This window comes from Puma concolor, chromosome A3, assembly GCF_028749965.1.
Source record: "Puma concolor isolate L17-30 chromosome A3, mPumCon1.1.hap2, whole genome shotgun sequence".
In the NCBI taxonomy this organism is placed as follows: domain Eukaryota; kingdom Metazoa; phylum Chordata; class Mammalia; order Carnivora; family Felidae; genus Puma; species Puma concolor.
The window spans coordinates 55,880,722-55,893,830 of record NC_141669.1 but is presented as its reverse complement, the minus strand read 5'-3'; the positions used below and the strand labels follow the sequence as shown (position 1 = coordinate 55,893,830).

Genomic DNA, 13,109 nt, shown 5'->3' with positions numbered 1-13,109 from the left:
CATACAGAGTTATGCATAGAGTTGCTCATCCAAGGGTTTTGCTCTTTTAAAATAATAATTAAAAATCGTGTTGTTAAAAACATTAACTTTGTTAAATAAAGTATGATTTATCCATATGATAGGATTCTATTAAACAACTGAAAATCTGATTTCTGTAGAATATTTTATGAAATGGAAAAATGCTTGTGAAATATTGTGAAGTGAAAGAAGCAGGTCCCAAAGTGTATACACGGCATGATGATCCTTGACTCCACACATACTCACACACGCTACAAACTGGAAGGAAGCAGGTATTAACTGTGGTTACCTCAGAATTCTTAACATAGTAGAATTATGAATGCAATTTATTTTCTTTTCTATATACTTTTTTTTGCATTTTCCAAATTTGTCCACAGTGAATAAATATCACTTTTATAATGGTGGGGGGGAAGGTTATTAAGGATTAATTCCTTTTTTGTAGATAAATAATATACTTTATTCTCTGAATTTTGGTGTCAGAGACAGTGAAAGCATATAGACATGAAATACTTTTGAGGCACTGTAAACGTGTCATGTATAAGGCATACTGAAGAAAATGCAATCAAATGACATTCTTAAAAATAACAAAAATAGTCATTACCCCCTTAAGTAAGGAAAGGGTATTTTTTGTTCATCATATTTCCCAGTTAAAGAATTTTGTGAAATGAACAAAATGTGCACTTTAATTTCTACCTTTGAAACTCTTCCCAACAAAGGTCAGAACAATTTCCTTTCTCCATCGTCATACTGTGGCAGCTATGTGATTTATAACTCTGATTACATTTTTGTCTCCTACAATATGCTGAAGTGAATGAGGTCAGAGATTCTGCTTTCACTCAGTTTCCTTGTTTTTGTGGCTTGAAGTCAAATTATTCATATTACTTTAATGCAGTTTTGTTTAGCTTAATTATATACTGAAAGTCTGGCACACATAATTAATCAATGTATTGCTAGTGACTGTTGAACAGCCCATATCTGTTGGAAATTTTATTATAAAATACCGGATGTGAGGGGAAGGAAGACAGGAACAGATGAGAGAGAAAAAACATGCCATCTTTTCCTCCAATGAGTGTTATCACAGTGGTCATGTGTGTTGAGAGAGTCAGTTTAGCTTTACAGATTTGTCCTCACTTCTGGAAAATCCAAAATATATCTTCTATTGTTTTTTGTTTGTTTGTTTTTTAGGTTTTTTTTTTTTTTTTGCCTGCCAGGTTGACACACCAACAAGAGCTGCCTCACGTATTTTTTCATTTCACCTTATACAGATAAAATAGTGCAGATACACCTGCACTATTCTGCAGGTCAGACAGGGAATACTGGGCACAACTCGTGTGATTATATAATCCAAGGTTTTACCAGAGTCTTACCTTCCCCCCAGTAGTCAGTCATTACTCTTACACTCTTGCACTTATTTCATATGAGCAAGTTGGAGAGAGAAATGGCACTCCAAACCTTTTTCCAACAAAGATCTTTTACTTTTAGTTTCCTTAGATTTTGTGAACATTTAAGGAATTCTACTGTAAGAATGTGTAAAACCTGAGTTAAAGTTTTACAAATTTGCCTCAACATACATTGCCACGTGGAGCTGATATACAGACATTAGCAAATCTAATATCCCTCTGAGCACTTTTTTAATGATAGAGTTCAATTTGTCCATTATTCGACTGTCTTTACAGCACCTGCTGTGGACCAGCCATTGGGCTGGGCTCTGTTTCATTTGCTACAAGATGAGAATCACCGTTCCTACCTACAAGGAGCTTACAGCAGGCGAGTGGTGGAAAAGACACATAAACTCAGCGTTGCATGTAGTATGATAAGTGTTCTCAGTGAGCTGGACGGGGGGGTCCCCCAGCCCCCCAGGGGTCCAGGAAGGCTTTGCTCAGAAGGTGACACTTGGCAGCATCTCAAAGGTTACAAGACAGCCAGGAAATAAAGTGCTGTCCTTTCATCTGCTGGTCCCTCGGGGATCCCTACATCGTTATTAAATCCATTCCAGAAATAATAATACAGAGGAACAGAGAGGTTAAATGACTTGAACAGTGTCACACACCCAGAAAGGAAAAGGTTTGGCTGCAAACCAGGCATCCTGCAGACTCAACTGTTGCGCTTCCCACCAAGGCAAAACAAAGAACCTCTCTCGTTTTGCTAGGGTGTGCAATGCCCACACAAAGGCACTTCGCAGAAAGTGCATTATTTGTAAATAGAGATCTTTATTACCTCCCAGAGATATCAAGGAAACTTAAAAAACTGCTTCCTGCAAGCACTTTCCTCAGCCAAAACTAACGCAGCACACGTTAAGTACCTGGCTCAAGATGATGATAATGGGGAGACTGGGGATCCCAACACACATGCTCTTTTCACTCCCCTGAAACACCGGCGGTTCTATCATGGGCTCCCTGGCAACTGACCTGCTTATTGCTCCATTTTGCATAACCTCAACTGTGCACCTACAACAAAGTCCCTTTTCTCTTCTATTTAATTGTTATGGTCACTGCCACTGTTGAGTGAAAAATAAAATATCTCTGTGCTGACATGTCACTTTATTTTGTTCTGTTTATTAAAAAAGAGAGGGAGAGAGAGAGGAGAGGGAGAGAGCATAGAACTGAAACCAGCAGAAAATCATCCTGTTTGATGAAAGGCAACAAAATTATAAAAGTAATCAAATTCCATAGAATCCAACTAAATATGAAGAAACTGGGATCATAATATGTTTCTAATAGAACTGTTGGCTTTAAGAAATGGCTGTGGCCAGAATGAATCACTACCCTATTAAGTCCCAGACATTTCAGCAACTTCAAGAAATGGAGACAGGAGCCATAAGTAGGGTGCCTGGATTTAGTCACCATGGTGGTGGTGATTCCTTGTCATTATTGAGCTGGTTTTTGAAGGTTAAGACCCCATCAAAAATGGAGAGCACGCAGCAGAATGGGTGGTTCCTATGCTGTCAGCAGCACACAGTGGACATCTGAGGTCCATTTCTGGGCTTTCCATAGGTCAGAAATCATCTAATGCTTGACCTCATCTTGTCCTACCCTTTAGACATTTCCAGAGATCAAGAATAACATCTATATTGAGGCAGCTGGCTTCCATTCTCTCCCCAGGACAAATTTTGCTCATAACTGTTGTTTTTGATGTTTATGTCAACTCCTAAAAAATGTTCCGCAAGTGTAATTGGTCAAACTGCAGTTGAAACATAATAAATTAGAAATGAATATGAACAAGATCTCTCATTTTTCCTATTAGTTTGTGTTTGCATGGTGGGAAGCCCAAAGGAAAGAAGTATTTACCAGGCTAGTATTCCCTGTATCTTGGAGAACCACAACTCTCCCATCTGGCACTATTAAACATGAATACATTGACATGTAAACTAGTGAAGAGACACTTTCCTCTATCTTTGTGAATCATTTATCGTTCTTGCTGTACACTGAGACAATGTTTACCTCTACTGGGCCAAAGAATTCCACTGGGAAAGGAGATGATCCCATGTCTTTAGCCGAAGATAAGTTTTTATCCATAGGCCTACTGGGCGTCATTTAATATGTTGATGTTTCATATGCTTCTCCTTTCTCTAAGAGTTGAAATGGAATGAAAGATTAGAAAAAACTGGAATACCATTTACTAGGTCTATCCAGCGCAGAATAAACCCTATGTGGAAAAAAAAAAAAGAAAAAAGAAAGAAAAGAAAGAGAGAGAGAACAGGAGCAGAAAGTTCTTTGGGGCTATGATGTGAATGGAGGAGGGATGTGCACATGCATGCACATGCGTGTACATGCTCACTCCCTTTATGCACGTGTTAATCTCTACCCCTTGTCCCAGGGAAAGATAAAACATGATCCTCACTCACTTACAGTTAATCTCAAAGGTTAATTTTGTTGCCTATATGGTGTAAACAAAGAAGATATTTCTTTCCCGGCACAGGGCCTTCTGCCATAAGTGAAACAGAGACGAAAGTCAGTGCGTCCTAAGGATTAAGGAGAGGTCGGAAGATCCGAAGAACCCGGTGCTGACAGACCTGCTTATTAAAAAGCGTACTCTGGTGGCGGGGCTGCTGCTGATGGCCTGACACGGCCGGACTTCAGAAGCCCAGCGCACAATCAGTGGACTGTGTTACTCTGGGGACAGCGGGCGCAGGGAGGCCTTTTCTAATTTGTCAAAGTTATATCTAATTCCACAGAACAAAGTTCGCAAAGAGAGATGAGCAGAATCCACAAATTATTGCTCATTCACCAAGCCCTAGATGGAGCGATAGAAGCAGCATACAGCTACGGTTTTGAAAAGTAATTCGACCCCTGCCAGTCGGCTTTGGGTAATTCCGCTTTGTGGGCATAACAGTTTCCCTTGTTTTTTGTTTAATAGGATTATTTCTCAGAATATTAAAAAGATAGCATCAACATCTTTCAGTGGCCCCATAAACTATTTCTGGAAATATAAAAAGAATGGTTCAGGTGGTTTCGTTACTCCTGATAGGACTTTTGTTCTCTCATAAGCTAAAAAGAAAAGAATGTGGTTTGGGGAGGGGTGCGCCTGGAGCAAACAAAACAAAATGTTAAGTTTTCCAGAAAGACAAGATCATTCAAACTTCACATTGCCCATTGAAACTCCTACTGGCCTATTTGGAAAATGAGGCTGATCTTCAAATGAGACCTTAGAAGTTCTAACTCTGAAAATTTAGGATATGTTAAAGAGAAATGCATAGACATGTTCATTTCCATGTGTCAGGCAAGACTATGAAAAGGAAACACGCTCTCCAGAAGAAAACATTCTGAGCAATCTTCAAATGGAATCTTCAAGAAAATACTGCCTTATTGATGGCAAGCAGTGGCATATCCAAGTGGAAACAGGCACAGACTATTGAGAGTTCCGTTGATCTGTCAGCCCACTCTGCTAACCAGGGAGGTGGACAGGTCCACCCCATCAGTGACTTCGCCATATCAATACCTGAGGAGTTCTTACAACTCAGTGCTTTATAATGATAACAAAAGGAAAGGTTCTGGAAAAAGTAAACTCACATGAAGAAATGTACCACATACCACCACCAAACAGTTCATTCACACATAAAATACAATTCACATGTGGGTAAAACCAGTTCTAATCAAGTCTAGCTACCCATCCCTCCTCATCAGATGTTTGATGAACTCTGCCTAGAGGCTGTCCTAGGTATCCAGGAAATCCCACCTTCTGGTGTGGGTGACTCTTCCTGCATGGAGTCTAACTTACACAGGTCGCTTTCTGTTTTACCCAATAGCAAAGACTCTCAGTTCAGACATGAAAAATTCATCAAGACTCATGATCTGCCTTATGCAGAATCCACAGCTGTGGCTCTACAGCTGTAGATATCAACCTCCTCATTGCTCAGACCCATGAAAGTACAGCAGTTTGGGGCAAATGTGACTCTAACACAGGTAGGCCTGGCTAACTGCTACTGCACAAATTTCTTTGCCAAAAACCTCCCCCAACTAAGAGGAGATTGATTTTAAGTATCTCTAGTTGTAGGCAAGAAAAAGAAAAACCTCGATGGAGTATATATGAAAGACAATTAATTTTAAGTTTTATTTATTTTTTTAATTTACATCCCAGTTAGTTAGCATATAGTACAACAATGATTTCAGGAGTATATTCCTTAATGCCCCTTACCCATTTGGCCCATCTCCTTCCCACAACCCTTCCAGTAACCCTCTGTTTGTTTTCCATATTTAAGAGTCTCTTATGTTTTGTTCCCCTCCCTGTTTTTATATTATTTTTGCTTCCCTTCCCTTTATGTTCATCTGTTTTGTATCTTCAAGTCCTCGTATGAGTGAAGTCATATGATATTTTGAAAGATAATTATTGCTAACTTAGAACTCTTTGCTGCTCCCTGTCCTCTACTGAACAAACCTTTGGACACAGGGCCAGAGGTTAAAAGAGAACTTTCCTTGTTGTACTCATGAGGTTAGGCCTTAGGGAGGCAGCCTGGACTAGTAAGCAGAACCCAGGATTTTGAATTAAGATCCGCTACTTCCTGTGAGATCTGGGGCGTGTCTGTTACCATAACTGAGCCTTAGTTTTCTCACCTAAAATGAAGCTGAAAGTAAGGCTTCCTACTTGCAGGGCTGACAGTACAAATAAGTCACGGTATATGAGGGTGCTTTTTAAAATATACTAGAAATGTTAACTGCTGTTTTTGTTTGGTAATTTGTCCTTTTTTTTATGATTATTAACTGCTTTGGCTCATTAGCAAGTTATGTCCCCACCTGGTCAGTTAGTCCACAAAACAATCTTTACCTCTAGTCCTTTGTAAGACCCCTTCCCCACTGAAATTAAATGCCTGTGAGGGTAGGACTTTCATAGCCTGTTCTATTAAAGCATAAAATAAGTGTTTATATAAAAGTCAACTTTGCCATTTTGATTGGACTTTGGGTCAAATAAAAAGCACTGCAAACCAGGTGTGTAGAATTGAGCAGAGGGTGTGTTTATAAGAAAAACCACCCACGTGATATTATTTTATGGTATTTACTTACATTTCTCTCCTCCAGCTTACAAAAGAGTTTTGAGAAAGCTTAAAATATCAGGCACCAAAATCATAAAACTGAAAAAGAAAACACTAAAATGAGTAATAAGACAAAAGAAAAAGCAAATTCATGCTAACCTACCTTTCTGCAACAGAACATAAAAACTTAGCACCAAGGCATTGACAGTCAAAGCAAAACGAGCAGGACTGTGAGTGGCTTTCCTTTTCCAATGTACGAAAGATGTCAGCGGGAGAAAGTCATTCCCTAACTCTAAATTCTGGAAGAGATTTTTCACAGAAGTCTTCACATGACTGACTTTGAACAACACAGTAGTCTCCATAAAAGGTTTTCTAAAAAATGACCACTTGTTACCAGTTACCTGCCCTACTGAGAGGGACTCTCAGTTTGGAAACTCAATTTAAAAAAAGAAGTTTGCCTTTTGCAGTAAAAAACTTGGTAACTCTATCTTACTATAATTATAATAGACTCATTATATCTTACTGTAATTTATATTTTCAGTAACGATGAATTTACACAATACAAGTTTATAAAGAATTTATTTTGTTTGTTGTAATTAGCTAAGACATATTGAATTCTCATTATGAGCCAGGCAAGTGCTAAGCCCTTTATCTGTATTGGCTCATTTAATCCTCCACAGAACCCTATGATACAGGGATTATTATTTCACTCATTTAAACATGAGAAAATTGAGACTTAAGGAGGTAAAGAATCCTGCCCAAGGTTATACCACTTGCAAGTCATTGTGGAGTCTGAACTTGAAGCCAGCACAAGGTTATCTGCCAGACACCTTGCCACTTTGCAAACCCTCCTCATACACTTTCAGACAGACTTGATAAGGACTTCAACCAACCATCAAATGAACGCCGAAGTGTATTGGATTTGTTGAGAAAAGCAAGTTGCCAGCCAACACAGAGTCTATATTGTACACTGAGAATTTATTAGAAGTAAATTTATGGAAAAGAAAGGAGTATCATTCCTGGTCTTCCGGTGGCCAAGACTGGACAACCAATCAGAGCACCTTAGGAGAGTGTGAACACTTCACTTGAAAGTTGGGTCAAAAGCCCACTGGACTTCTACTTTGCTTCCCTAGAAAGTCAAGTAGACCCTCTCATGTTATAAGGCTCTCTTCCAGAGCCAGAGCCCTGTGTTAAGATGTTTGATCTTTACTTCGTGGTCCTTGCTCACATGTGCTCATGTCAACAAGCTGGCAAGCATCATTCTGCCTCACTAGACAGCAGTGTGCTGGGTATGTTCTTAACCTCCAGCAAACATGAGATCATTTTAATTGATTCTCAGTCTCAATTTCCTTAACCAAAAAATGAGAAATCGTCATGAATGACAATAGATCATGGTTCTTGAAAATTCTAAAATTATGATTCTCTGATTCAGTCCTTTCCCCCAGGAAATTTAACAAGGTTTTACGTATTTCTTTTCCCCAAATCAAAACAAAAGATAATTTTATACAGGAACACCCTAAGGTCAAATATTTCTCTTCTCTTGCCTTCTGTTATTAAGACTTATTTTGACAAAAGGATTAAGTGCAAAGATTCTGGGTACCACCCACTTAGAGTTGTGTGTCTTGGCAAGTTATTTAATCTTAATGCCTCAGTTTATTCATCTGTAAAATAAATATAATAATAAAATCTACTGTGTAAGGTTATTATGATCTTTCAAGTGAGCTAGCAGCATAATGTGGCTAGAGTCGTGCTGACAAACTATAAATGCTCAGTAAATGATAGCCCTTAGCCACCTTCTCAGACTCAACCCCGCTTCCATTCTTCTCAAGACATTATGCATATTATATACATTTTCCCGTCTCCCATCCTTTAGAGCTGTAGCTTATCCAAACCTGACATACAGATCATTCCCTTCCACATCCACAGCCCACCAAGCCATCTCTCTTCAGCCATTCCAACAGTAACTGGAAGAAAATATATGTGTGAGACTTTCCCAAATATTAGGGATTTGGATAGATAACTCCTCTGAGTTTTAAATTCACCACTTCTATTCCATCCCCTTACTTACTTGCAAATACATTGACCCTTCATATGTGTTGTATGGCACTCATTTCAGAAGGTACCTATTTGCATATAGGGTTTGAGGCCAGTGCAAGAGTAGATTGTCTTCCTTTTTGGCAGACTTCAGTTTTTATTTGCATTTATGAGAACATCAGACAACTCAATACATCAAACTGTGACTAAAACTATAGTATGTGCTTATCTTGAATCAGAGAAAAAAGTCATAAATTTTATCTGAACAAGGAGCAAAACGTGTTGTGTCTATTATTCCATCATTCAGAGTACGGTCTTTGAAATGCAGAAGTCATCTTTGACTTTTCTATCTTACTCCCTGGATCTAATCATGTTATGTCCCATTAAACTCTTCCTTCCTAAATTTCTCTTTGAGATGCACACAGAGTATGGCATATGCTTCTCTCCTAGTCTCTCTCACAGTCTATTATCCATTAAAGTTATTTACGCATATGCCTGTCTTCCACACTAAGTCCTTAGATTGGGAGGCCATGGAGCCTGATTTGTCTTTGTATCTCTAGCAGCATCCAGCATGCAAGGTCTGCAGTACCCTGTACTTCCCTTCTACACACACACGCAGACAGACACACACACACACACACACACACACACACACACACACACAGACACAAACACAGTGATGGTTCACTCTTCTATGTTTCTTTATTCCTATACCTTTTGCTCCAAATGCCCTCACCTCTTATCCCCTCTACATGATAAAACTCTTCTCACCTTTCAATCCCAACAACACCTATTCCCCACTCGTAACTCTCTGCAGGGCTCCACAGTCTATATGATAGTATGGTGAGTATCTCATGTACTAGAGTTCTTCCATACTCTCTGTCTTCCCTTCCTGATTGCAAAGTCCTTGAGGGACAAACCATATCTTCTACATCTTTCTATCCCTATGGCACCTGTCATAGATCTTCACTCAGTGGATGCTCAAAAATATTTGTGAAGTTGAACTAACTTGAATGCTTAGGACCAGCTTTAAGAGTAAAAACTCTCTTTAAGCAATTACCCTGAAGTTCTCAGATAACTTGCCAGAAGAGTACTAAGTGCAATTTGCCTATTCATTCGTATATGTCACCCTAAGGTTCTGACACATGAAATTGAGTTGAAGACAAAGCATGAGCATCAATCGACAGCAAATCTGTTCCAAGAAATCCAATTCCATGTGGGTTGCATGGCCCAGTGGCAAAGTGAGAGAAGAAGGAAAAAGACCAAGGCTAACACTCATATAAATTCAAAAGCAGCAGCTTAAGAAATACCACAAAATGAGCCACAAGTCAGTTTCCAGTAAATAATCATCAACCCTGCTAGGAGGAGGCCAAGATTGTACTCCATGGCAGGGCATCAAAGGGACTCAGATGTCCCGAAGGATACGTGTTGTGTGTCTTCATTGATGACATAGGCCTTCCTGGAGCAATGGCCTCTCTAGCCCACAGGTAACTTCAACTCTCACTTCTGAAAGGTCTTCAGGAAGAAGGGCATGACTCATTACCCAGAAATAGAAGCTGTTCCCCTTGTCTCCAAAGCATGATATTAACCTTCCATTTTAGTGTGCACTACAATTTAAAAAATCTCCCTCAAAGGCATTTAACAGCTGGACAGATGATTTTGTAATTCTTTACTCAAATGAAATGAAAAGGTTGTGTGAAGTCTTCGGATGGAATTTCCATCCCTTCCCTTTTTGTTTTATTAGATTAAAATGGTTTCAGTGTTTTTAGACAGGGTTCCTCTTAAGAAGATGCAAATTTATACCATCTTTCTGCATTCTTAGGATCACATGCTCTGCTTAAAATCCACACTCCACTTCAGTTACACACAAGTAATTCTTCCTGACCTAGATGGAATGGAATACTTATAGCAAATTGAGAATACAGATCAGCCTGAAAGCCAAGGAAAGAAAGCTAATGGTCTGCATGTCATTCCCACATACAAGATTCTTGGGGACTTTTTTTTTTTTAATTGTGCCTCTTTTTAAAAGGAAAAATAAGCTGTTCTTTCATTTCTTATTACAGTCTAGGAAAGATCAGCACCTAAAGGGAGAGATTGCAATATTGAGAGACACATGTGGAAATCGCTTCCATGCTGGCAATTTCCTGAACTGCTTTCAAAAGCCCTTTTTTGGCTTAAAGAGTCCATAGAGCCCTTTTAAGATTTTATACAAAGAAACTGATCAGTTTCATAATGTTGTGATGAAATTAGAGCCCATAGTGCTTAGCTGGAATGACTTTACACACAGTAGCCATCCTTCTCTGAGGGATGGGATGTAATTGTCTGGAGGAAAATTACCCCTCCAGAGGATTTAAAACAAGGCAGAAAGGGCACAGAGTAAGGACAGAGGCTTGCACCTCATTTGCAGTAATTTGAAGGTTTAAAGAACATATTCTGACTCCCTGATTGTGAGTCCTGTTTGATCCCTATACTCAGGGAAGTAATTTCAGTGAAGGAACGTCTGGTTTTCTCTCCTCTTATTTAATGGGAGCTAAATGCATTTGTATTCCCTGTATCCTGGAAGTTGTGTGGCCGAGGAGTCAATGCATGATGAATCCTGGATTTCCATGTAATTCTACATTTGACAAAACTGCTCATACTTTTCCCAATCCCAGAACTTTTCTAGACCTGATGGCAAATACATCCCACATCTGTTCTCTGGTTATAGAAAATCAAGTACAAATAGAAATAGTTAGACTTTTCTCCATTCAGAGGCTGGGTCTCCTTACCTACAATTGCCCTCTGGTATGGAGAAGAAACACATTTTTGTTCTGGTGACTGTTACCAGTTCCCTTCACTTAGAGTGACCAGCATTAAGCATTTTTGCTCATCTGTGAGGAACTTCCTTCTGAGTGCATGAAAAAAGATAGGAATCTCTGGGGCACCTGGGTGGCTCAGTTGGTTAAGCGCCCGACTTTGGCTCAGGTCGTGATCTCATGGTTTGTGAGTTTCGACCCTGCATCAAGCTCTCTGCTATCAGCACAGAGCCCACTTCAGATCTTCTGTCTCTCTCTCTCTCTCTCTCTCTCTCTCTCTCTCTCTCTCTCTGCCCCTCTCCTGCTCGTGGTCTCTCTCTTTCCTGCTCGTGGTCTCTCTCTTTCCCTCTCTTTCAAAAATAAATAAACATTTTAAAAAATATAGGAATTTCTGTCAAAAGGGTGACATGTGCATTAGCCATTGAGACTTTCAAGTCTCATGAAGTAAGTCATGGCCGCATATGACCTTCATAGGCCTTGGGGACACTCTTGCCTTCCTCCATAAACAAAAACTATTAAGGGTTGTATTTTACAACTGCATTGTTATAAAATGCATTTATTAATATTATGTATTTTAAAACTTCCTTCACTCTAAAAGTTTACCTTTTTCCTTCTGGCATAGAAAGAAACTAAGATATTTTCATGGGTCTTTAAAAGTATCGTGCACCCTAGGCTCTGTATGTACTGTGTCTACTGGGTAAGTCAGACCTGATAGCAAATACTTGTTACCACTTGGATGGTTCTGATTCTCAAATCCTATCCCTGGGTTTGGCTGAGGGGCCTTGACTTTTCTTGGTGGAAGATAACAGGATTTGGACTTCCTAACCTCTATTAATCTCATTGACTCTTCCCCTAACCCGGTGGAATGGGCATTATTATACCTATTATCCACAAACGCAGAGATTTTTAAGTGATGTCCCAAATTGCCTCATCTGGTAATTGACAGCATTTCTTGGGAAAGGGAAGGGAACGAAGGAGGACAAAGAATTATCTATTACCCACTATTAGATGTTTCACGCACAATCCACCATTTGACATCCGCAAGCCCTGTGGAGAGACACCTGAATCACCCACCCAAGCCAGTCAGCTGATGGAGAGTGTGGACAGGAAGGAGGGCAAAGGTGTCCCTAGGAAAAGTCAGAAACACCTAAAGTCAGAAAAAGTCCAAAGGGTAGGAGCAAAATGCTCAGGCCTTCAAAACTGTCAAAAAATGCAGTGAAACAGGAGTCTGAGGGAAACGAGAAATGTGATGACCTGTTGCTGCAAACAGGGCAGCATGTCCAAGGCCCATGTCCACCCTACTTGTCATAAAGGTACAAAGGGGAAGTTAGATATCACTCCTATTTTGCAGCTGAAGAAACTGAGGCACAAAGTGCTTAGGTAGTCTCAGGTCACACAGCCAAGAAGGAGCAAAACTTCATTTGACCCCTAAGGCCATGTTCACTCACAGAAAAGACATCTTTATAGAGGCCAGTCTCCATTCTGAACTTGCCAATGGCAGCCTAAGAAGATATTCCATTCTTTGGCATTTTCATCCTGAGCAAGCCATTGCCTAAAAACTTGCCAGCTTGGCTTCTACCCATTTGAAGGATTATGTACATCCCCAATATAATGCTTGTGTATCAAACTCCTACAGAAAGCATGCCACAGCATAGGTCTTGCCAACATTCTATGCTCAATGCATACACAGAAGCTATGGAGAAAGGTACATTTTCCCCTTTACATCTTTTCAAAGAAAAACTTGGGAGAAAATGGAGTCCTAAAGAGGCAGAGAAACCTGACCATTCAGTCTGTAG

The 13,109-nt window shown here is 39.7% G+C and overlaps 1 long non-coding RNA gene across 1 annotated transcript in view; it reads right to left on the bottom strand.

Annotated features, from left to right (window-relative positions):
- The window catches only part of LOC147582463 (uncharacterized), a 266,379-nt gene that overhangs the window by 14,245 nt on the left and 239,025 nt on the right, over positions 1–13,109 (bottom strand). Inside the window, exon 3 of the long non-coding RNA XR_015248718.1 lies at positions 6,516–6,583. This is a non-coding gene — a long non-coding RNA (uncharacterized LOC147582463). The remainder of the gene's footprint in view (positions 1–6,515; positions 6,584–13,109) is intronic.